Raw genomic sequence first — 25,934 nt, 5'->3', positions numbered from 1 at the left:
AATGGTTATTAAATTTTAATTCCTGTGAGAGATTGTTTACTCAGGAAAAAGGAGGGAAGAGATGAGGATGTGTGTATTATTTCTTGAAACTGATGATAGGAAGGGCTGGGGAAGGTTCTAGGCATAAATTCTATGTGGTGAAGTAGCAAGGAAAAGACAGAATAATGTTAGAGAAAGAATGCTTCTCCTTATTCTAATCAAGTCCTTTGTTCAGTTAAACCCGTATGACATCCAGGTCTCCAGCTATGGATACTACTGGCTAGCTGTGAGAACAGGAATGTGAGGCCCAGGAGGAGGAAGAAGAAGGTTTGAGGGTAAGGAAAGATGGTCTTGTGGTTTTTACATGTATTTGTAAACTACTTTTTTTAAGCACTAGCTTAGGACTCTGGCGATCTGTTTTAGTTTCTGGTTGGGATACAGCCACCTTGTGTGAAATTGAGCAAGCCACAATCTCTTAGTGCCTCACATTTGTAAAATTGATAATACTTTCTTTTCCCAACCCTTTTCTTGTTTATTTAGATTGCAAGCACTTCAGGATAGGAATAGTTTCTTACTATGTGTAAGTACAATAGGGCCCAGGTCTCAATGGGGCCCTGTAGGTAGGCACTGTTATAGTACAACTAATAATCACTGACCCAAATTCCTTTAATTAAAAGTTAAATCAGCTTTGTATGGAAAATATAATGCACACTTTCCTAAACAACCAAGGATTTAAAACATGACAAATTACATTAAGGGCCTGATTTGATCTTGTAGTAGTATAAAAGCATAGAGTAATAGTTGAAGTTCCATTTAATTGTATGTACACAACAAGATGAGATGCAACAGCAAGTGCTCAATGTTACAGCACCATATTATCAGCCCAGAGTTTTAAACCAGTAACATAGTCAATGAGAACCTTGCCACTGACCTTTATGGGAGCTGGATCAGGCCCACAGTGAGTAAGATACAGCAAGAGAATTCATATGGCCTTCCTCTCCACTTGACCTAAACTCTAGGCACAGATTCTCCTTTTACTGACCTGGGCAGCCCTTTTGTAGTCCGTGAGTTTGCACAGGGGGAATGAACTGAATAATTTCCATCAGACTTGTAAAATGCTTAGTGTTACACACATGATTAGGTACCTTGCTGAATAGGGCCCTATAAGAAGAAGGACCAATGTCTGCTTTGTGAGACTTTATGTTAGCACAGTATGCCTGTGGACTAGAATTCTTACCTTGCACCACATGAATGAAAAACTCTGAAGGGCTAGCTGTGAGATGAGCTCTCTGGGGAGCAAATAATTACCTCATTGACAAGACTGAACTGTATTAATATGCACCTAGAGCCATGTTTGCAGTTTCCAGAGAGCAAATTATGGTGTTTCTCTCTCACATCCTGCAGGAATCTGTGCATTGACAAATAAAGTGGACCTTATTAAAAACTAAGACATACATCTTTTAACTACACTTACTGTGGTTTCCAATCCAAGCAAATTGCAGTCTCTGCTTGGGGACTATAAAATAAAGACAGCTTGCTTTCCTTTTTTGTTTTGTGTGCTTTTTCTCTACTATTTCTGAGTAAAACTAAAAAAAAAGAGACTATTTTGGACAAATCCAAAAATCAATATTTCTAACATTTCTCCATCCTAGGGGAATATTGGGAAGTGGTTTTTTTCGTTGGTTTTGTGTATGCTAATCTGTAGGTTTTAAAAGGAGATGCCTTATCAGTTAATGTAATTTTTTAATTTGAATTTCTTACTCTTCATTATTAGGAAGGTTAAAAATGCAATCCCTTTCTTACATAAGAACAAAAGAATGGCCATACTGGGTCAGACCAATGGTCCATTTAGTTCAGTATTCTGTCTTCTGGCAGCGAGCCATGCCAGGTACTTCAGAGGGAATGAGCAGAATCATCAAGTGATCCACCTCCTGTTGCCCATTCCCAGCTTCTGGCAAACAGAGGCTAGGGACACTTCAGATCATGGTTTTGCATCCCTGCCCATCCTGGCTAATAGCCATTGATAGACCTATCCTCCATGAACTTATCTACTTCTTTTTTGAACTCTGTTATAGTCTTTGCCTTCACAACATTCTCTGGCAAAGAGTTCCACAGGTTGACTGTATGTTGTGTGAAGAAATACTTCCTTTTGTTTGCTGCTGCCTATTAATTTCATTTGGTGACACCTAGTTCTTGTTTGTTATGAGGAGTAAATAACATTTCCTTATTTACTTTCTCTACACCAGTCATGATTTTATAGGCCTCTATCATGTTCCCCCCTTAGTCATCCCTTTTCCAAGCTGAAAAGTCCCAGTCTTATTAATCTCTCCTCACATAGAAGCTGTTCCATACCCCTAATAATTTTTGTTGCCCTTTTCTGTACCTTTTCCAATTCAAATATATCTTTTTTTGAGATGGGGAGACCAGATCTATGTGCAGTATTCAAGATGTGGGGAGACCATAGATTTATATAGAGGCAATATGATATTTTCGTCTTATTATCTATTCTTTCTCTAATGATCCCCAACATTCTGTTAGCTTTTTTGACTGCGGCTGCACGTTGAGTTGATGTTGTCAGAGAACTATACACGATGACTCCAAGATGTCTTACTTGAGTGGTAACAGCTAACTTAGACCCCATCATTTTATATGTATAGTTGGGATTACGTTTTCCAATGTGCATTACTTTTCATTTTCTTATTACCTTTGTTAGTTTTGCACTGGCAAATCTTTGCTGGGAGACTGTCTGCTTTCCAGATGCTCAACCCAAGAAACCAGCTTTTTCTTTAAAAAAGGTTATTTTTAAAGGACAGGTGAGGGGCACGATCTAAGGGATCAGAGAAGGGGGGTTAGCTGTGGAGTAGCAATTGTGACAGACCCAGACCAGTGGGGTACAGGAGTCTGGTCCTTATTGGGATCCAGGAAGTGGGCGGGCGAAGCTCGCCCACGGCTAAAGGATCCCCCCCCAGCCTAAGGGGGAGATCCACAGGACCTGGGAAACCAAATAATTACGGGGGACAACTAATGAACAACAGGGACGGGAGTGCGGTCAAAGGGTCAAACGAAGGAAACCGGACGGGGACACCGAGCAGAGAACCCCGGACAGCGCCCACCGCTCCTCAAAGGCGTCAAGGGAGTCAGTGGATGCCGCCCAGAGGAACTCTGCCCAGAGGTGTAAACGGACAGAGGATCAGAAGTAGGCCCCGCAGTCGCAGGAGACTCCATCGGCCAACCTCCTCACCCTGGTTTTATAGATGGCCACTTTAGCTAGGGCCAGGAGGAGGTTGACCAGGAGGTCCCGCGACTTAGTGGGGCCACGGACAGGGAGTGCATAGATAAGAAGGTGAGGAGAAAAGTGCAACCAAAACCTTAACAAAATATTCGTGAGGAGCCGGAATAGGGGCTGCAACCTGGCGCACTCCAGATAGACGTGTGCCAGGGTTTCCCTCACGCCGCAAAAGGGGCAGGTGTCCAGGATTGGGGTGAACCGCGCCAAGTACACGGCTCCGTGAAGGAGCAGCCAACTGATATCCCCGGCGGGCCTCGGGACTAAGGTGGAATAGAGGCTGGCCCACCGGGGCTCCTCACCCTCTAGAGGTGGCAAGAGGTCCCGCCACTTTGTGTCAGGGCGGGACGCGAGGGTGAGGACATGAAGGGTGTGGAGCACGAGCGTGTAGAGATGTTGTTTTGGCGCAGTCTGGAACCGGACCGGCTGCAGCTCGCGCAGCTGGCTCACGGTGAAGGGGCGAGGGGGTCAGTCGGGTCCACGGGGCAGGGGCCCGATGAAAAGGTCCGGAGGGCCTGGGGTGGAGGGTGGGTGGGGCGCGCCCTCTCGCAGGACCTGGTCGAGGTAAACCCAAGCAGCGGGCGGAAAAGCGGCCCTCACCTCCTGAAGTACGCGCAGGGCAGTACGAGGTCTGGAGAGCCCCATGCGCTGAGCGAGCGTCAGGGGATCCAGCCAGTCTCCCCGGTCATAGTCCAGGAGGTCTCCGACTTTGGTGACTTCTGTACAGGAGTCTGGTAGAAGGCAAATATACTGTCCACTTGGTAAACAGTTGTCTGTTCCCTGGGTGACCAGAGCAGGGGCTGCCCTAGAGCAATCAGGAACCTGCTAGAACCAATTAAGACAGGCAAGCTAATCAAGACACCTGGAGCCAATTAAGAACTTTCTAGAAACAATTATGGTAGGCAGGCTAATCTGAACACCTGGTTTAAAAAGGACCTCCCATCAGTAGGGGTGTGTGCAAGGAGCAGGGAGTGAAAAGGCGTGCTACTGGAGGACTGAAGAGTTCAAGTGTGATCAGGCTTCAGGAGGAAGATCCTGCAGTGAGGATAAAGAAGGTGCTGGGGGAAGCCCATGGGGCAGTAGCCCTGGGAGTTGTAGCTGTCACGCAGCTGATACAGGGAACATTGTAGAGAGCTGCTATCCACAGGGCCCTGGGCTGGAACTCGGTGTAGAGGGTGGGCCCAGGTTCCCGCATCCCGCCAACTCCTGATCGGACACAGGAGGAGTTCACCTGGTCTGTGAGAAACACCAGAATGGAAAGTCTAAATTGGAAAGGGCTCTGGCCTGTCCCCGACCCACTAGGTGGGACAACAGAGACTGCGGAGATTGTTCTCCATTTCCCAGCCGGCCAGTGATGAGGTTAGCTCAGTGAATGGCAGATTTGAGCCTCTAGCAGAAGCGGCCAAACTGAGGGCTGCCATGAACCTCTGAGGTGAGCAAATCTGCCAAAAAGTGCAGGAGGCACCAAGGCAGAGGAGGAACTTTGTCACACAATGTAGATTGATACTTGCCTGGAATGAGTCTTGATCTACCTCTGCCTTTCTTCTGCTGGACACCCTTACTGATTGCTGGCATGGGGTCCCTTCATGCTTTGTCTATGTTCCACTGCCTCTTGATCTGACTTATGCTGAGAACCAGCAGGAGTGCGTGGGTTCGCAAGGAGTGCATTGCTGTGGGGGTCAAGCATGAAACTTGTCTGAAGCTAGAGTGGGTCAGAGCAGGATGACAGGGGTTTGGAGAGAGCTGGTGCACAGAAGCTCTCTGCAGGGGAAAGAATTGTAGAAAGAGTTAAGGAGATGACTTGGGAGACATGTTTGATGTATGGAAGGAAAAGGAGGGGCAGGTACAGCTAGGAACAATCCAGAGAGCTGATTGAAGAGAAGCCAAAATGTGTTAAGGCAATCTGTGATTATGCTCAGGAAGGACCATCAGGGGAAAAAAGGGAGGAGTTGTTGCTTTATATATTAAAAATGTATACGCTTGGACTGAGATTGAGATGGAAATAGGAGACAGACTTGTTGAAAGTCTCTGGGTAGGGATAAAAGGGGTAAAAATACAAGGGTGATGTCATGGTAGGGTCTACTATAGACCACCTAACCAGGAAGAAGAGGTGGATGACGCTTGTTTTAAACAGCTAACAAAATCATCCAAAGCACAGGACTTGGTGGTGATGGGGGATTCAACTACCCAGACATCTGTTGGGAAAATAACACAGCAGGGCACAGATTATTTAACAAGTTCTTGTAATGTATTGGAGACAATTTTTTATTTCAGAAGGTGGAGAAAGCTACCAGGGGAGAGGCTGTTCTAGATTTGATTTTGACAAATAGGGAGGAACTGGTTGAGAATTTGAAAGTGGAAGGCAGCTTGGGTGAAAGTGATAATGAAACGATAGCGTTCATGATTCTAGGGAATGGTAGGAGGGAGAACAGCAAAATAAAGACAATGGATTTCAAGAAGGCAGACTTTAACAAACTCAGGGAGTTGGTAGGTAAGATCCCATGGGAAGCAAGTCTAAGGGGAAAAACAATAGAAGATAGCTGGCAGTTTTTCAAAGAGACATTATTAAGGACACAAGAGGAAACTATCCCACTGCATAGGAAAGAAAGGAATTATGGCAAGAGACCACCCTGGCTTAACCAGGAGATCTTCAATGATCTAAAAATCAAAAAAGAGTCCTAGAAAAGGTGGAAACTAGGTCAAATTACAAAGGATGAATATAAACATATAACATAAGTATGTGGGGACAAAATTAGAAAGGCCAAGGCACAAAATGAGATCAAACTAGCCAGAGACATAAAGGGTAACAAGAAAACATTCTACAAATACATTAGAAGCAAGAGGAAGACAGGGTAGGCCCATTACTCAATGAGGGGGAGGGGAAATAATAACAGAAAATGTGGAAATGGCAGACTTCTTTGTTTCAATTTTCACCAAGAAGGTTGGTGGTGATTGGATGTCTAACATAGTGAATGCCAGTGACAATGAAGTAAGAACAGAAGAGGCTAAAATAGGGAAAGAACAAGTTAAAAATTACTTGGACAAATTAGATGTTTTTGAGTCACCAGGGCCTGATGAAATGCATCCTAGAATACTCAAGGAGCTGACTGAGGAGATAGCTGAGTCATTAGCGATTATCTTTGAGAAGTCATGGAAGATGGGAGAGATTCCAGAAGACCAGAAAAGAGCACATATAGTGTCCATCTATAAAAAGGGAAATAAGACAACCCGGGGAATTATAGACCAGTCAGTTTAACTTCGATACCTGGAAAGATAATGTTTGCAAATCGATTGCTTAATTATTTGCTCCATCTAGAAGATAATAAGGTGATAAGTAACAGTCAGCATGGATTTGTCAAAAACAAATCATGTCAAATCAACCTGATAGCTTTCTTTGACAGGGTAACAAGCCTTGTGGATAGGGGGAAGCAGTAGATGTGGTATATCTTGACTGAGGACAAATATATTTGTCAGTGCTGTCACCAAGATTAATCACACGCCAACATGGCTTACTTCATTTGGAATCTGACCCTCCTCCCATTGAAGACAATAGCAAACTCCAGTTGAGTTCAGTTTTACAGGGTTGGGACCTCCCTTCATTTGTGAACTATTGCTACGCATTATGTGATGCAATCTCTGAAAATAGAACATATTGAGAGTGCCTCAAATACTCCCAAGAAGGTGTTCATGAACTCCAAGTGTTTGAATTTCAAGCAATGTTTGGTTTGACCATATCCATGTCCCTCTTAAATAGTTATTGATGAACATTTCCACTAACAGGTTTTTGTTTGCACAAATATTTGAGGAATGGCTTTTTTGGTATGAATATTTGTATTTAGAGTAGAACAGCGGCATTCATATAGGAACAATGTATTTGTTATTCATTGTTCAAAGTTCAATTCTCTCCTGGTTGAAAAGCTCCAGTCAGAGAACAGAAACAATACCATGTGACCTAGACGACCAATCACACACTACAAATAGAATGAAATTTGATAACACAAGATATTGCACAATTAAAAATATCAAAGATCAAAATCAAAGCATTTGCAGATAGCTCACACACAGAAGAAAGTGCTACAGTTGCAGGGTTGTTCAGCCACAAAGGATTATTCAGGTGGCTCTAACAAATAATTTTTGTTTGCTGGCTTTTGATCTGGCAATGCAAAATAAATAATCATATAAATTGTTGTGGTTGGTTCCCCTCATACCTTTGTATCTCAGAAACAATGAGTAACAGAATGCAGAATTTGGCCTTAGGAATCCAGAGCACATTCTCCACCACATAACAGTTTTCAGATAAGGATTTTAAGATCCACATTTGACCTGAGACAGTGTATAAAAGCAAATTATATTATTAGTCTATAACTATTTTCTCTAAAATTTGGTATCATACATGGGCTAACTCTCAGTGTATGTCTGTTGTTTTTTTGTGACAACTGGATTATTACAAAATAGGAGGAAGAAGCAGAAATATAATGAAGTACACTAGTCACTGACACTTTGCTTCGGGATCTAATTATGCATAACCCCACTCATATAGTAAACACACATTTGTTTCTTACCCCCTTGTAGGGAGCCAGGATGGCTTCCCTCCGAACCAGAGGGTAAAGAGCCACTCTCTCAGCCTGAGTTGGGGGGGCCAGACCAAGCTTATTCCAATCCCCGGAAGGGGAGGGGTGGAACAGGAAGTACAAATGGTGGGGTCATTAGCCCAGTCGGAGCAGCACGGGGGAGGGAGACAGACACAGCCTGTTGGCTGTTCCCTCCAGACCCTGCTGCCGAGCCAGGGGAGGCCCTGGACCAGGAGAAACCTGACCTGGAGGAAGGACTGGGGCTACCAGGACTGCCAGCTGCCGAGTACCCGGAGGAACTGGAGGAGCCAGGCAGTAACCCAAGCCAGCGTGAGTCTGACGCGGAGGGGGAGCTGGAGCTGCCAGCACCTCAATACCCTGACGAGTTGGAGGGACCAGAAGGACCCGCTCGAGAGACTGGGTAGGAAGTAGCCCAGGGGCAGAACTGCACAGTGCGGTGGGTCTATTTGGTCAGCGTGTTGCGGATGGCTCCCCGCTGACCCAGCGGCGGGACCCTCTCCTCCCGCCACTGTCAGGGCCCTGGGCTGGAACGCAGTGGAGTTGGGTGGGCCTGCGTTCCCCTACCCCGGCCAACCCGCCTCGGGTAGCAGAATCCCGACAACGCCACTGACTCTTGCCAGTGCTCCCCCTGCCTGAGGGGCGTGCCACTGACTCTTGCCGGCACACCTCCCTCTGCTAATTCCCTAGTGACAGAAAGGTGCGATCAAGCCTGCCAGTGAGGCAGTAGCTCCCCGCCGCCCCCCAGCGGCTCGGTGGACCAATTGAAACCTGTCACACCTCTCCAACTTTTTTCTTTTCCCCTTTCAGTTTTCCTTTACTTCTACAATTTTGCTCACATTTGTTTTCTTCTCTCCTGCCTGTCTGCATCCTCCAGCTCATTGTTTGCAGTATGCTACACAGATCACACTCTTCTCTGTGGTCTACTTTATGATGTTCTGTACTGTATTGATTTTTGCCTTTAGATGGTAAGATCTTTGAAACTTTTTGCCATAGCTGTCCTTATAGAGCCATGTATATCTACAGCATTATATAACAAATAATTAAATAGCTGTAATTAGTCTGCAATATGCCTACAGTGTGTGCAAATTGATGAACCCACTAGAGCTGTGAACTGCTAAAAGATTTTTTGGCGTATGTGCAGATATTTCATGGAACACACAGACCCTTAACTCATTCAGTTCATAAACTCTATGTAGCACCTCTAGCATTACATATTTTACCACAATATATTCAGGGTTCTGATCCTGTGAAGTGTTGACCACTTTGGCAGAATTGACCCCATAATTAGTTTCCCTTTCAGGTTTATAGAAACATCAATAATACAATCAAAGTACTTAGAAGTTCAGTTTTTAGAAATCTAAACTAATGGCTGCTCTAGAATGTGTATGACACTTCTGCTTTTCATTTTTTATCTTCCCTAAGGGCCATTGCTGCAGCTCTCCTCAGTGGTGCAAAAGAATCATAATGGAATTTACCTATCATAGATGAAGCATTAGGTAAGTAATCTTCATGGGTGTCAGACACGCAGTGAACTCCCTAAGTTGATTAATTCACTCCTTAGCTCATAGAATCATAGAATATCAAGGTTGGAAGGGACCGCAGGAGGTTATCTAGTCCAACTCCCCTGCTCAAAGCAGGACCAATCCCCAACTAAATCATCCCAGCCAGGGCTTTGTCAAGCCTGACCTTAAAAACTTCTAAGGAAGGAGATTCTACCAACTCCCTAGGTAAAGCATTCCAGTGTTTCACCATCCTCCTAGTGAAAAAGTTTTTCCTAAGATCCAACCTAAACCTCCCCCACTGCAACTTGAGACCATTACTCCTCATTCTATCATCTGCTACCCCTGAGAACAGTCTAGATCCATCCTCTTTGGAACCCCCTTTCAGGTAGTTGAAAACAGCTATCAAATCCCCCCTCATTCTTCTCTTCCGCAGACTAAACAATCCCAGTTCCCTCAGCCTCTCCTCATAAGTCATGCGTTCCAGTCCCCTAATAATTTTTGTTGCCCTCCGCTGGAGGTTTTCCAATTTTTCCACATCCTTCTTGTAGTGTGGGGCCCAAAACTGGACACAGTACTCCAGATGAGGCCTCACCAATGTCGAATAGAGGGGAATGATCACATCCCTCAGTCTGCTGGCAATGCCCCTACTTATACATCCCCAAATGCCATTGACCTTCTTGGCAACAATGGCACACTGGTGACTCATATCCAGCTTCTCATCCACTGTAACCCCTAGGTTCTTTTCTGCAGAACTGCTGCCTAGCCATTCGGTCCCTAGTCTGTAGTGGTGCATGGGATTCTTCCGTCCTCAGTGCAGGACTCTGCACTTGTCCTTGTTGAACCTCATCAGATTTTTTTTGGCCCAATCCTCTAATTTGTCTAGGTCCCTCTGTATCCTATCCCTACCCTCCAGCGTATCTACCTCTCCTCCCAGTTTAGTGTCATCTGCAAACTTGCTGAGGGTGCAATCTACACCATCCTCCAGATCATTAATGAAGATATTGAACAAAACTGGCCCCAGGACTGACCCTTGGGGGCACTCCGCTTGATACTGGCTGCCAACTAGACATGGAGCCATTGATCACTACCCGTTGAGCCCGACAATCTAGCCAACTTTCTATCCACCTTATAGTCCATTCATCCAGCCCATACTTCTTTAACTTGCTGGCAAGAATACTGTTGCAGACCGTGTCAAAAGCTTTGCTAAAGTCAAGGAATAACACATCCACTACTTTCCCTTCATCCACAGAGCCAGTTATCTCATCATAGAAGGAAATTAGATTAGTCAGGCATGACTTGCCCTTAGTGAATCCATGCTGACTGTTCCTGATCACTTTCCTCTCCTCTAAGTGCTTCAGAATTGATTCCTTGAGGACCTGCTCCATGATTTTTCCAGGGACTGAGGTGAGGCTGACTGGCCTGTAGTTCCCAGGATCCTCCTTCTTCCCTTTTTAAAAGATGGGCATTACATTAGCCTTTTTCCAGTGGTCCGGGACTTCCCTCGATCGCCATGAGTTTTCAAAGATAATGGCCAATGGCTCTGCAATCACATCCGCCAACTCCTTTAGCACTCTCGGATGCAGCGCATCCGGTCCCATGGACTTGGGCTCATCCAGCTTTTCTAAATAGTTCCGAACCACTTCTTTCTTCACAGAGGGTTGGTCACCTCCTCCCCATGCTCTGCTGCCCAGTGCAGTAGTCTGGGAGCTGACCTTGTTCGTGAAGACAGAGGCAAAAAAAGCACTGAGTACGTTAGCTTTTTCCACATCCTCTGTCAGTAGGTTGCCTCCCTCATTCAGTAAGGGGCCCACACTTTCCTTGACTTTCTTCTTGTTGCTAACATACCTGAAGAAACCCTTCTTGTTACTCTTAACGTCTCTTGCTAGCTGCAACTCCAGGTGTGATTTGGCCTTCCTGATTTCACTCCTACATGCCTAAGCAATATCTTTATACTCTTCCCTGGTCATTTGTCCAATCTACCACTTCTTGTAAGCTTCTTTTTTGTGTTTAAGATCAGCAAGGATTTCACTGTTACGCCAAGCCGGTCGCCTGCCATATTTACTATTCTTTCTACACATCGGGATGGTTTGTCCCTGTAACCTCAGTAAGGATTCTTTAAAATACAGCCAACTCTCCTGGACTCCTTTCCCCCTCATGTTGTTCTCCCAGGGGATCCTGCCCATCAGTTCCCTGAGGGAGTCAAAGTCTGCTTTTCTGAAGTCCAGCGTCCGTATTCTGCTGCTCTCCTTTCTTCCCTGTGTCAGGATCCTGAACTCGACCATCTCATGGTCACTGCCTCCCAGGTTCCCATCCACTTTTGCTTCCCCTACTAATTCTTCCCGGTTTGTGAGCAGCAGGTCAAGAAGAGCTCTTCCCCTAGTTGGTTCCTCCAGCACTTGCACCAGGAAATTGTCCCCTACACTTTCCAAAAACTTCCTGGAATGTCTGTGCACCGCTGTATTGCTCTCCCAGCAGATATCAGGGTGATTGAAGTCTCCCATGAGAACCAGGGCCTGCGATCTAGTAATTTCCGTTACTTGCTGGAAGAAAGCCTCGTCCACCTCATTCCCCTGGTCCGGTGATCTATAGCAGACTCCCACCATGACATCACCCTTGTTGCTCACACTTCTAAACTTAATCCAGAGACTTTCAGGTTTTTCTGCAGTTTCATACTGGAGCTCTGAGCAGTCATACTGCTCCCTTACATACAATGTAACTCCCCCCCTTTTCTGCCCTGCCTGTCCTTCCTGAACAGTTTATATCCATCCATGACAGTACTCCAGTCATGTAAGTTATCCCACCAAGTCTCTGTTATTCCAATCACATCATAATTCCTTGACTGCCAGGATTTCCAGTTCTCCCTGCTTGTTTCCCAGGCTTCTTGCATTTGTGTATAGGCACTTGAGATAACTTGCTGTTTGTCCTGCTTTCTTAGTATGAGGCAGGAGCCCTCCCCTCTCGCGCTCTCCTGCTCGTGCTTCCTCCTGGTATCCCACTTCCCCACTTACCGCAGGGTTTTGGTCTCCTTCCTCCGGTGAACCTAGTTTAAAGCCCTCCTCACTAGGTTCGCCAGGCTGCTTGTGAAGATGCTCTTCCCTCTCTTCGTTAGGTGGAGCCTGTCTCTGCCTAGCACTCCTCCTTCTTGGAACACCATCCCATAGTCAAAGAATCCAAAGCCTTCTCTCCGACACCACCTGCGTAGCCATTTGTTGACTTCCACGATTCGACGGTCTGTACCCAGGCCTTTTCCTTCCACGGGGAGGATGGATGAGAACACCACTTGCACCACTAGCTCTTATTATTTGACTGGAAAAGTGACCCTAGAAACAGGACCCACCTATTTTGGGATACTATTGACATGCCTTAACTTCAAGGTAAACGTAATGAGCTGTGTGATTCTTTTTCATGCCACCTGTGTTGCACCCTTGTTAAGAGCATTGTTACCTTTGCAGACAAGAGCAAAGGGGAGTCTTATTTCCTATGAAAACAAAGCCACGTCTCATTTCATGGTCAGGCAATTAACATGATGCATGATTCTGGACCAAACTAGTCAAACAGATTTGAAACCTGAATGTACAATTTATCTGCCGCCCTTCACTGTAATATCTCAGCACCTACGATAAGACTTACAGAGACTGTGTTTGTGTGTCACAAGCAGGGGCAGAATTAGGCTAGATCCATGGATCTGTACATCTTGCCCCTAGGTTGGGACAGGGCAAAGAAGCACACTTATAGTGGTTCTCTTGCTCCATGAGGGACCCACCTATTCTGCCTTCATTCACTGCAGAAAGTCATCAGGGCTGTGGGATATGGTGACTGTGAGGACAAAAGATGGCAGGGCAGAGGGTGAAAAATGAATGAGTGACCAGTGAGGATGTCATGACCCAGGGGCCTTGAATCCAGGTCCACAGCAGCAGCGATACTTCAATCCTCAACTTGGCAGCCTGCTGACAACTGCTGACCCAGGAAGCCCAGCCTCAGTTTGAGGCTGCGCCCCTGACATCCTATTGGTGAAGTCCCAGAGAAGCCAATAGGCCTACAGTCCCTACTAAATCCAGCAACAGGAATAGGAAGCTGACTGAACAACTGGGCTCCCTGTTCTGGACTGTGTGCCTTGTACTTCCTGTTTCCCTGGCTTGAGTTCCTGGCATCTGATCTGAGGTTTTCACATCTGATTTGAGATTATGATCTCCAGTTTGTCTCCTGCTTCTGATCTCGCAGTATCCTGACTTAGCTGACTCTCAACTCCCGAGTTTGAACTCTGGCTCTGACCACTAGGTCTGGCTGCCCACAGCCCTTGAGAGAGTATGGCAGAGGGTGAAGTAAATGAATTGAATACGAAGGACACAATGGAGGGGAAAGGAATGGAGTTAAAGAAGCACATTGAGAAGACAAGAGAATGAGAGAGAAATGGAGGATGACTAAGATAAGGAAGAAGTGAATGAAAGAATTTGGAGAAATGAGAGTGACCAACACAGGCAAAGAAAGGGAGGAAGGGCAAAAAGAATAATGAAAATTGAGAGAGAAGGGGAAATTTGACTCAGGGCAAATAGATATGGAAAAAGACATAGGGCTGCAGGGGAAAAAATATCACAGAGAATAAAAAAAATAGAAACAACAGAAAAGACAAAAACGTACAAGTAGAGGTATATGAACAAAAGATATTTTTAGTTCACTTTTCAGCTCGAACTAAAACCAGTTTTTTTTCTAAATTTTTGACGAAGTGTCAAAAAAATTTCATTTCAAAAGTGTCACAACAGAATTTAGTTTTACCGAAACAAGTCAACAAAACACTTTTTTTTAAAAAAAAGTTTGGGCCAAAAAACTCTCCTCCAGCTCTAGCGACAAACATGGGAGGCTCAGGACTTGTTTTCACTCGTGGGGTAAGTCAACCTATGTTATGCTACTTCAGCTACTTGAATAACATAGCTGGAGTCGACTTAGCTTAGGTCGACTTACCCTGGTGTCTTCACTGCGTTGCGTTGGTGGGAGACGTTCTCCGATCGACTTCCCTTACTTTTCTCGGGCCTTCACTAGACTCGCTAAATCAATCCCTACTGCGTCGATTGCAGCAGCGTTGATCTCCCCATAGTGAAGACCACCGCTCAGTGGGCAAAATTCTCTGACTACAGTTCACTAGAGCATTCTCTACAATTATGGGACTACAGACTTTAGCCCAATTAATTTATTTTGTTTAATAAAGTGTTAGAATAAACAAATAACACAATAAGATTTGCCATTTTGGTACACACAGTACATCTTAGCGTAGGGGACAGGCTAGAGGTGGAAAGGTGTTCTGTATTCCAGACATCCTGCTCCAGTGGAACAGGTCCTATGGGGCACTAGGACCACTGTGAGTTAGAACATCTTTTAGGCTGCTCTAAGTTATGGCCAGTTTAACCAGCTCCCATTTGCTCCAAAGCTTACAGTCATGTTTCCCTCCTGTGCCAAGAGTGACTTGGCTGGATCCACGGGTCAGCCCATTGTGGTCAGTTGCGTGCCATATACCAGAGATATTGAGTAAGTGAAGGAATTATGGAGAAGAAGAACAAAAATGATTGGGCACTATAGGGACTGACATATAAGGAGATATAAAGAGTTAAATGTGTAGCTTGATTAGCTGATTAGAAAGGGAGTCCAGATATACCTATTCTTGTGGGAAGAAAACATAAGCATTGTTCCATTTAAGCACTGGTCAGCTAAGCAAACAACTTTTCTGCATACCACATGCCTGGTCTCTTTAATTCATTGATAGTTTCTCTAGTCCCTTGACCTACAGTAATAATGGCCACTCTGCCTATCTGACTTACATTGTAATGAGAAAAGCATGGGCTAGATCCACAAATAGAACACAGGCTTAGCAGCACAACACCTCACATTTAGGCACTCTGCCACCTTCTGGAATCCACAATTCCAAGTTAGGCACCCAGGCTTCCTACCCATGGGGACAGCTAGGTACCTACGAATGGGATTCACAAAATACAGCAGAACAGGCAGTTGCCTAAGCAAGCTAGTATGTTAAGCATCTAAACATGGGCTGGAGGGAGGTGCCTACCTCTGCTTGGGATCCACAGACTTCAACCCTGTCCTGCAGTTAGGTGCCTAAGTCAGGTCAGCCCTTTCTCACAAAAAATGGAGGCAGTAACTGCCATACAGGCAATAGTTCAGGGGTTAGATCACTCACTGGGGTCCTGTTAAACCTGAGTTCAAATCCCAACCCTGCCTGGGGAACCCAGGCCTTGTGTTGAAAGTGCCTGACACTCATCTGAAATACTTAAATATCCATTGGGGCAGAAAGAGAACAAGAACAGGGTACACACCTGGGTGGCAGGAAATCTGTATTCATACCCCTGTGCCAAAACAGGCAGACTGGGGATTTAAACTGGGATCTCCCACATCCATTGTGAGTGCTCCAAGCACTGGTATAAGGGAGGGTTCTTCCTCTCCTGCTTTGTTTTGTGTTGGGCCTGATCTGGTAAACAGCCTCTGAGAACGCCTATCAGATCAGGACCAGCAGGCAAGAATGGGCAGGGGAATGCCCAGTTTGAGGATCCTGCTGGGGCTTAGGTGCCAAGCTGCTGGGCCGTATCAGGACTTAAGCAGCTTTACACATGGTCTCTGTCAGAAATTCAGGGACGTAGTTACTCACGGAAACTTACACATCTACAGGTTTAGGCAGCAGCTAAGTGGGGGTTTTGAAGACCCAAATTTTAGATTTATGTGCCTAAAGTGGCAGTTGGGCACCTAAATTCCTTTGTGGATCTAGCTCCAAGTGTCCCAAGCTATCTGCTGAACACAAGAGTCTTTGCACCAATTCTCATTCAATATGTTTCATCCACAGTAGCACTTTTACAGCTGTGTTTCAAATTGTCTCATTAGTGTTGCTATGCAGTGTATTAAGAGATGAAAACATTAGTTGAGGCTGTTGCTGTACCATAAATTTGTAAGTAGTTTTTTGCCGCAAGAGAAAAATATATGAACTGAAGGTAAGAAATAAGACAGTCAATTCTGTAGAGATATCTTTAGAGAAATGCAGCTTTTGTCTTAATTCTGCCTAGCTGATGCCACTGTAAATTGGAGAGAGAGGCTTACATAATGAGTGTCACCAGAAGTATTTCTGATTGCAAAAGATTATTAACAATGGTATGGAATTTTAGGACTGTGGACGTGAGTTTGGGGATGCATATTTCTAAAGTAGGTTGGAGGTAAATGTGCTGCCTGTAAGCACCCCTGTATCCACACACTATTGCAATGGTATTTGTATAAAACTGTACCTTGTGAGATTTCATTTGAAAACTAACACATTAGTCAGTAATATCATTGTGGAGTATAGGTGACAATGCTACATGTGGAGTTATGGATGTCCTCTGATATTATATTTTCAAGTCTATATATGAACAAAGTAGAAACGGGTCTGCCTAGGTCTTGAATACAAATGAAACAGGGTGATCAGTGACAATGGAATTGTAATTTTCATATGTGGTAAACGGAACTATCAAAGCTCTCAATGTGGTTGGGAAGTCAGCATATCTGGGTCATAAAGAATTGTGCATTTGCTTGTCTAACCAGCATGGTTGTCTGACAGAGATAATGAAGGTACATTTACGTAAAAGGTAAACAAAACCATCAAGCTAACAAGGGGAGAAAATAATGAGTCAACTATCAATGAGGAGTGGAGACTGCAGTCCTAGGAAGCCTGCTTCTTGCAGTAGGGTCAGTGTACTTTAAGAAAGAGGCTTTTCAAGGGTTTACTGCACTTTAAAGAGAAGGGCAGTGAATGCCAAAGTTATCTTTCACCTAAGACAACAAGGAAAACCAGGATCTCATACTTCTGTGGAAGGTCCTGACAGAGACAATCAGCCATGCTGAACTAAGAGTAATTGGTGATTAAAACCATCTTAAACAAAGACTGTGCCTTTCTAGATTAAAATGTAGACTTCGACTCATATTTTCACTTTTATTTGCTTGTAGCCATCTCTATCTTTATTTTTTACTTGTCATCACTTAACCTATGTCTTCTTGTCAATAAACTTGTTTTACTTTCATTTAAACCAACCCAGTAATGTTTTAATTGAAGTAATTGTTAAGTCCAGTTAATGTGGCAAGCTCCTGGGTATTGTCTCTTTAAAGGAGCAAACAAACCTTATTATTTCTGAGTGTTCCAGGAAAGGACCAGACACTTCAGGGCAGATGGTCCTGGGGAAATTCAGGACTGGGGTTGCGTTGGGGTCACTTGGCTAGTTGTATCCAAGCCTGGTGGAGACCAGACTGTAGCTGTGGTGTAACAAGCAGGCTGCTGGCATCAGAGGTATTGAACCAGGGCTGCGTTTCACAGACATTCAGTGCATGCTTGTATGCTGGCTGGGAGTGTCCAGACACAGAGTATTTTAAGGCACCCAGGGTAACAGGACACACAGTGATAACCACCATCTGGATTGCACCCCAAAACATGACAGTATCAAATCAATATATACACATGCTGGTTGTTATTTGTGTAAATTGGCTGTTTGCCTACTTATGGAGCAGAGAAAACAAAGTGTGTTACACAAATCTGCCATCATCTTTCTTGGCTTAAAAAAACAGATCTAGCAGTAGAGTAGAAATGGTGTGAATTAAAGCTCATTGAAGTCAGTGGAATTTTTTGCATTGGTGCTACTGGGTTTTGGATCAGACCCCCATAGAGAGAGAAATCAGACAGCCCACTGACTCCAGAAGAGTTGCCATTCTCTGTTCAGAGAAGGAGTTGCCTATGTTAAACCACAGTACTAGGAACAAGGGCACTTGGGTTCTATCGGTGGCTTGCCTAGAAAAGACATTTTAACCTCTCTTTACCTGTCATTGAATATTTATAATAAATATCACAGAGGGGTTCTGAGGTTTTATGCAATTAAATGTTTGTGAAAGTACTTTGGGAGCCTTTGATGAAAAATGCTGTGTAACTACAAAATATTATTTTTACATTTGCACTGCATGCTTCTCAGTTAGGGCTTTATGAATATTATTAAAGGGGTTACTCATTCAGTTTGATAGAAATAAATTAGTTGGCTAGTAACAGCTTCACATGAAGTCTCGATAGCTTATCTTTGTTTAAATATATATATATATATTATATTCAGTTATTTCTTATTTAATGTGATCCATTCTAATCACTGCACTTTAGTTTCCCTCATGATTAATTCTCTAACGTTAGGATGAAATGCAAACCTTATAAAATTGAGGAACAATTGTATTTCTTATGTTAGTTGGTGAAAGGCATGAGGAAAAATACTGTGGTCTGATCAAAAACATTAAATGATTTAAAATAAGGCCATCAAAATCAGGTTGGAAGAATTATATTGGTAATAATTGTTATCTTGGTTTATAAGCTTCCTGATGTGTCCTATCTCTTAAAGAATGTTAAGCCCATATTTGTAGTTAATTTGCTGATACTTCACATGGCTTATTTTTTTTCTTAGCTTAAAATTCACATAGTTCGTTCTTTTCATTCATAACTAAATCTAAGCTGGGATTTTCAAAAGAGCAGTTAGGGCCAGATTTCTAACAGTATTTAGGAACCTAAAGATGCAGATAGGTACCTAGTGAGATTTTTCAAAAGCACCAACTCTCGTGCTGAGCAGGGAGCTGTCTCAGCTAGCCTGTAGGGAATGCTGAGGAGAAGAGTGGGTCCTACACCCTGCCCCTCAAGGAATTTATCTCTCTCTTTCCAGTTGAAGTCATTCCACACTCTGTAAATAATTAAATATTCATTGTGTCCAACGGATTGACTTTATAGCCCAGTAGTCACAGGAATCACCAGGGACTCAAGTTCCAGTGCCTGCTCCAATGACTAAGTATTTTATACAAAGAGGAACAGCTTCAACGGGAGAGACAGAGCCCCACAGCAGAATACCGCAGAGGCCTGTGGTTAGGGCACTCTCCTAGGAGGTAGGAGGCACTGGTTTGAATTACTTTCTGAGTCAGGCAGAGGGAAGATAAGAGTTCCCAACTTTAAACATTATAAGGGGTATAGGTGCCACTCCTGCTTTTTTGTACAGGGCCTGATCTATTAGGTGGCCTCTGAGCATGCCTATCTGATCAAGTCTGGGGGAGCGAGGGGGAATCTGCTGGGGCTTAAGTGCCTCAGCATTGGCACTGACGCCTCTGCATTCATGCCCACTGGCAGATTTTTAGGTGCCTGAGGGACCTTATCAGTGGAAAAGTAAGCAACAGGGGATTTTAGACACCTACAGATTAGGTGGCAGCTAAGCAGAGGTTTTGGGGATCTAAATTTCGTATTTAGGTACCTAAAAGTGGCAGTTAAGTGCATAAATCCCTTTGTGGATCTAACCTCTAGGCATTTTTGAAAATCCCACTAGGTTGGGGTGGCCACGAACAACAGACATTCTGGTGCTTTCAGTGCCTGTCCCTGCCAGTGTGATCTCACTTGCATGGTGCGTGTGAAGTCACAGTGGCAGGGTGGAGCAGCCACTCAAAATGACATCCTTCACAATGATAGACAAGATCACATCCAGTACTAGCTTAAAACCAAAACCCCTGGGTGGCTGATTCCCTTTTGGTCCTTAGAAAATCCCAGGCAAACACAGCAAACAAGCAGTTTGGAGCCCCACCAGCCCTGAAGTGGGATTCTAGCAGAATGTCTATCTCACCCACAGAGCTGGATCCTGTAGGTATGCTCTGAGTACATCTAAGACCTGACACCTGTCAGACAGCTCAGACCCCACAGCAGGAAGAGTGGATGCAGGCCACTGATAGGTGAGTGGGGGCGCAGTACAGCTCCCACACAGGACATCAGGGGGCACATGGAAACAGGGAAAACATAACAGAGGTTTTGAGTGTGAGTAGGAGAAAAAGGTAGGTTTGGCTGCTAGGATATGGGCTAGTGTCACAGGTAGGATTGCCAGGTGTCCGGTTTTTTACTGAAATGCCCAGTCAGTGGTGCAGTGGGGCTAAGGCAGGCTCCCTGCGGCTCCCGGAAGCAGCGGCGTGTCCCCCCTCCGACTCCTACATGTAGGGGCAGCCAGGGGGCTCTGCATGCTGCGCCCGCCCCAAGCACTGGCTCTGCAGCTCCTGTTGGCTGTGAACTGCGGCCAATGGGAGATGTAGGGGTGGCACTTGTGCACGGGGCAGCGCATAGAGCCACCTAGCTGAACCTCCGCATAGGAGCCAGAGGGGGACTGCTGCTGCTTCTGAGAGCTGCCTGAGGTAAGTACTGCCCAGAGCCTGTGCCCCAACCCCTTGCCCCAGCCCTGAACCCTCTCCTGCCTGCTGACTCCCTCAATCCCAGCCTGGAGCACCCTCCTGCACTCTGAAACTGTCATCCACAGCCCCATCCCAGAGCCCGCACACCGAGCCGGAGACCTCACCCCCCAGCCCCAGCCCTGATTTCCCCTCCCACCCTCCAAACCCCTCAATCCCAGCCCAGAGCACCCCCTTGCTCCCCAAAACCCTCATCCCCATCCCAGAGTCCGCACCCCCAGCCAGAGCCCTCACCCCCCCAACCAGAGCCCTCACAAACCCCCAGAGCCCCCTCCCACACTCTGAATCCATCAGCCCCAGCCCAGAGCCCCCCTGCTACACCCCAAATCCTTTATCCCTGTCCCCACACCAGAGCCCTCACCCCCTCTGCACCCAACCCCCTGCCCCAGCCCGGAGCCCCCTCTCTCATCCTGAACTCCTCATTTCTGGCCCCACCCCGAACCCACAACCCCAGCCCGATCCCCTACCCCCTCCCACACCCCAATCCCCTGCCTCATTCTGGAGCTCCCTCCCATACTCTGAACCCCTCGGCTCCACTCCCCAGCCCGGATCTCCCTTCTGCACCCCAAATCCCTCATCCCTCGCCCTAGCCAGAGCCCTCACCCCTTCCCGCATCCCAACCCACTGCCTCAGCCTGGAGCCCCTTCCCTCATAGAATCATAGAAGATTAGGGTTGGAAGAGACCTCAGCACGTCTTCTAGTCCAATCCCCTGCTTAAAGCAGGACCAACCCCAACTAAATCATCCCAGCCAGGGCTTTGTCAAGCCGGGCTTTAAAAACCTCTAAGGATGGAGATTCCACCACCTCCATAGGTAACCCATTCCAGTGCTTCACCACCCTCCTAGTGAAATAGTGTTTCCTAATATCCAAACTAGACCTCCCCACTGCAACTTGAGACCATTGCTCCTTGATTCTGTCATCTGCCACCACTGAGAACAGCCTAGCTCCATCCTCTTTGGAACCCCCCTTCAGGTAGTTGAAGGCTCTATCAAATTCCCCCTTACTCTTCTCTTCTGCAGACTATATAAGCCCAGTTTCCTCAGCCTCTCCTCATAAGTCATGTGCCCCAGCTCCCTGCTCATTTTCATTGCCCTCCGCTGCATTCCCTCCAATTTTTCCACATCCTTTCTGTAGTGGGGAGCCCAAAACTGGACGCAGTAGTTCAGATGTGGCCTCACCAGTGCTGAATAGAGGGGAAGAATCACTTCCCTCGATCTGCTGGAAGTGCTCCTACTAACCCAGCCCAATATGCTGTTGGCACACTGCTGACTCATATCCAGCTTCTCATCCACTGTAATCCCCAGGTCCTTTTCTGCAGAACTGCTGCTTAGCCATTCGGTCCCCAGCCTGTAGCAGTGCATGGGATTCTTCCATTCTAAGTGCAGGACTCTGCACTTGTCCTTGTTGAACCTCATCAGATTTATTTTGGCCCAATCCTCCAATTAGTCTAGGTCACTCTGGACCCTATTCCTACCCTCCAGCATATCTACCTCTTCCCCCTAGCTTAGTGTCATCTGTGAACTTGCTGAGGGTGCAATCCATCCCATCATCCAGACGATTAATAAAGATGTTGAACAAAACCAGCCCCAGGACCGACCCCTGGCTCACTCCGCTTGATACCAGCTGCCTACTAGACATTGAGCAGTTGATCACTACCTATTGAGCCCGACAATCTAGCCAGCTTTCTATCCACCTTATAGTCCATTCATCCAGTCCATACTTTTTTAACTTGCTGGGAAGAATACTGTGGAAGACCGTATCAAAAGCTTTGCTAAAGTCAAGATATATCATGTCCACTGTGTTCCCCATATCCACAGAGCCAGTTATCTCATCATAGAAGGCAATTAGGTTGGTCAGGCATGACTTGCCCTTGGTGAATCCATGTTGACTGTTCCTGATCACCTTCCTCTCCTCCAAGTGCTTCAAAATGGTTTCCTTGAGGGCCTGCTCCATGAACTCCTCATTTCTGGCCCCACCCTAGAGCCCGCATCCCCAGCCAGAGCCCGCACCCCATCTAGAACCCCTGCCCCCGCCCAGTGAAAAAGAGCAAGTGAGTGAGGGTGGAGAGAGTGAGTGACAGAGGAAAAGGGGATGGAGTGAGTGGGGGCAGGGGCGGGGCCTCAGAGGAGGGGCAGGGCGGGGGGGTAGGGCAAAGATGTTCAGTTTTGTGCAAGTAGAAAGTAGTTCTACCCTAGTCACAGGGTTTTCTACTCGCTACTGGGGTGCCTCCTCGTGGCTTATCTGGAGATTGCCTCTTGTCTGGCCTGATTCACCCCCTCCTTTGGTTGCTTGACCCATGGTGTCTCTCTTTTACCCTGTCTCTGGACTCAGTTTTACTCCCTCTTTGTGACTTAGCTTTCTGGCAATGTCACTTTAGCGATCCTGTTCTGGGGTAACAAAATCCACTGGATCAACTGTTTCAGGCAGTTTTCTGACCCAATGGCCAGTAGAGGAACTCAGGACTGCCCACTACTCTGGGTTCCAGTCCAGGGACCGACCCTATGAGTAGCAACTACAGCCTAAGCAATCCCAGATCCTCTTATTGTTTCCTTGTGCTCCTTTCTTCTCAAACGCTGGTTCCCATCTGGGTTACCACTAGAACTTCCTCTGCTCCCTGTGACTATTTCATCCCTCTTGGGTTCTTGCCAGAGTCTGTATTCCAGTGCAGGATCTCCAGGCTCATTTCCACGCAGGACTTCTCCTTGTCTCTTGCTAACACCCCTCCTTTCTAGGGAGTCACTGCGGAGTTCCTTTCTGCAGAACCCTCTTGCTCACAACTTCCTGTTTTTATACTAGCTCAGCCTGGCCCTGCCTACCTGGGCTTCATCATCAATGAGACCCTATCTTCCAGGTGCAGTCTGGGATGGGATTAATTGGCCCTTTTTGCCTACTCAGGCCTTGTGTGGGGTGGATACCTCAGCACAGCTACCTAAGCAGCTGACTTGGTTTAGGTGCCTAACTCCAGGACTGGTTTCATGGCTGAGGATCTCGAAGAGAAGCAGGTGCCTATCTGACCTGGCAGCCCTGCATACCAGTTCAGGCATTTAGGTAATTAAGCCCCTTTCCTCTCCTCAACCCTCTCCTCGATGTTTCATTCCTGACTAGCTTAGGTGGCTTCTAAGATCTTTTTAAAGTGTCTAACTCTCCCCATGCATTGTATGGGGAGCCTGGGTAGCTAACTCAGAGCTGCAGACTTCTCTAGACAGCAGGCTATCCAGGGGGTTAGGCATTTCAATGCTGAATGGAGCAACACCAAAGCATCTCGGTCTAAGTGACTGAATGAGACTTTTTCAGTGTCTAAGTTCTGTGATCCCGTGAGAGTTGGCTCATGCAGGGGTGATTTCCTTTATTTGTGTAGGGCATGTGTATAGGGACAAGCCACTGTTGAAAATTTTTAATGTCTGTTTCCAGGGTTGAAGTCCAGGTGTCATAAAACAAGACATTCTCAATAGAGGGACCTTCATTTTGCCCATCACTCCCTCCTGCTCTTTCATCCAGCCCATATCTTGTCATTTTTAGGATGTGGTACAAGAAGCATTTGTTCACTCTGGCTTTTTCTTCATTTGGCCAGAGGATATTTATTTACCTAGTCAATGGGACAGGAGTGGGAAAAGGCAGGGCCGGATTTGATTAGCCCCAGTTATTGGCATTAGGCATTCTCTGTTATTTCTCAATAGGCAAATCACTATGAAGGGTACAATACAAGAACATAAACCCAGTCAGTATGTTTGAGATTTCCCAAGTGCACCAGGTCTGGATAGGTTTGAAAACTTTGAGTTAAATAAAGTTTGAAACAGTATTGATATTGACAAGGAAGTGCAATATAGTCTTTAAAACAGCAATTATCCTTAAAGATAATAAAGTGTTCATATAACATGCCAGCTATATTTAAAAAGAAGTCATGGGAGATCAGGGGAATTACAGAGCAGTGAGACTCACCTTGGTTCCAGGGAAACTAATTAAGAGCCTAATTAAGGATGGAATTGGTATGACAGTTACAGTAAAGCCTGATAGGGTCAAACCAGCAGAACTTTCATGAGGGAAAGCCACACTTCCCCAGCCTGTTAGTGTTCTTTGAGAAAGTAAACAATAGGAGATAAAAGTGACCATGACTGAGTCGGGTTTTCATGCTTTGCTTCAAACTTTTGTTTCTTTTGGGCGGTTATATTATTATCACCAAGTGGGATGCTCAGTGCACTTCACAAAGGTGGGTGTTGGTATCCTCCTTTTGCAGATGGGGAAACTGAGATGTAGAGTAGTTAAATGTCTCGTCTAATAGCCCACACTAAAAATGACAGAACTGGGACTAGCACTCAGGACTCCTCATTGTCATCCCTTTGTTCTAACTAAACTGCTGCCCTTATGTTCCCTGATTTACAGGAATCCTGGGGGAGAGCAGCCGGAGCTCCCAGCAAGACCTGTAGAAGGTTACAGAAGGTGATGCTGACCCTCCTGCTCCTGACTCAGGGAGACTTCAAGCAGAAGTAGGAGTCCACATCACATCTTCCTGCGGAGACCGAGGCATGATGTTGCCAGGAAGGACAACAGAAGAATCCATGAGTCCTTTTCACACTTTACCAATAGTTCTGACACCATCTGATTATTGTATGCATTGTATTTAAAACTGTGTTACAATTGTAAGCTGTCACTTTAAATTTTAATATTTTTTTCCTGGTCCTGGTTTCAAGGGGCTCTGTAGGGAAGTGGGCAGTAGTCTGTTTGCAGCCAGCCAGCCAGTCTAGAGTAAAGTGGGGTGAGTTGTGCCTGGGGGAGCAACCTGCTTTTTCTCTCTCTCTGTTTTTGTTCTTGTATGTTATCCTTCTGAATTTGAAGAAATAAAGTAGTTTTACATGGCCACACTTTCAGCAAGAGTATTTTGTATTTGTTAAACTTCTCTGTTGGTATGCCATGAAACATAACATATGAGGGGTGGGAAGAGTGTTAAACACACAGGGGCCAGATTCTCAAGGAGGATGTAGGTGGCTTTAGGTGCCCAAGTCCAACATATAGGCACTATTGGCATTCACAAAACCACCTCACAGCTGCTACCTAACCCTGTAGGCACATGAAGTCCCTAGGTGTCAAAGTTTCCACTGGTAAAGACCTCAAGGTGCCTAAATGTCTTCTCCTGGGCATGTGCAAAGCTACTGCTCTCCTGACACCACCCAGCAGCTCAGTGCCTTTCTCATTCCTATTCCCTGGTGGGACTCACAAACTCGGCATTTCCCACCTTGCCTCTCTTATGGGGACCCTCCATTAGTGGGGAGGGATGTCTCTTTTTACCAAACTTCATTGAACAGCACTGTCAGTTTCCTTAGG

General features: G+C 45.8%; 1 long non-coding RNA gene across 1 annotated transcript; it reads left to right on the top strand.

Annotated features, from left to right (window-relative positions):
- On the top strand, positions 1-25,489 carry LOC119566137. Its single transcript, XR_005225212.2, has 3 exons — positions 1-314; positions 9,280-9,353; positions 24,996-25,489. It is a non-coding gene; the product is annotated as an uncharacterized LOC119566137 (long non-coding RNA).
- Positions 25,490-25,934: the final 445 nt, after the last annotated feature.

Source organism: Chelonia mydas, chromosome 4, assembly GCF_015237465.2.
Source record: "Chelonia mydas isolate rCheMyd1 chromosome 4, rCheMyd1.pri.v2, whole genome shotgun sequence".
Lineage (NCBI taxonomy): Eukaryota > Metazoa > Chordata > Testudines > Cheloniidae > Chelonia > Chelonia mydas.
Note: the sequence above shows the minus strand (reverse complement) of the source record. Positions and strands in the feature narration are given on the sequence as shown.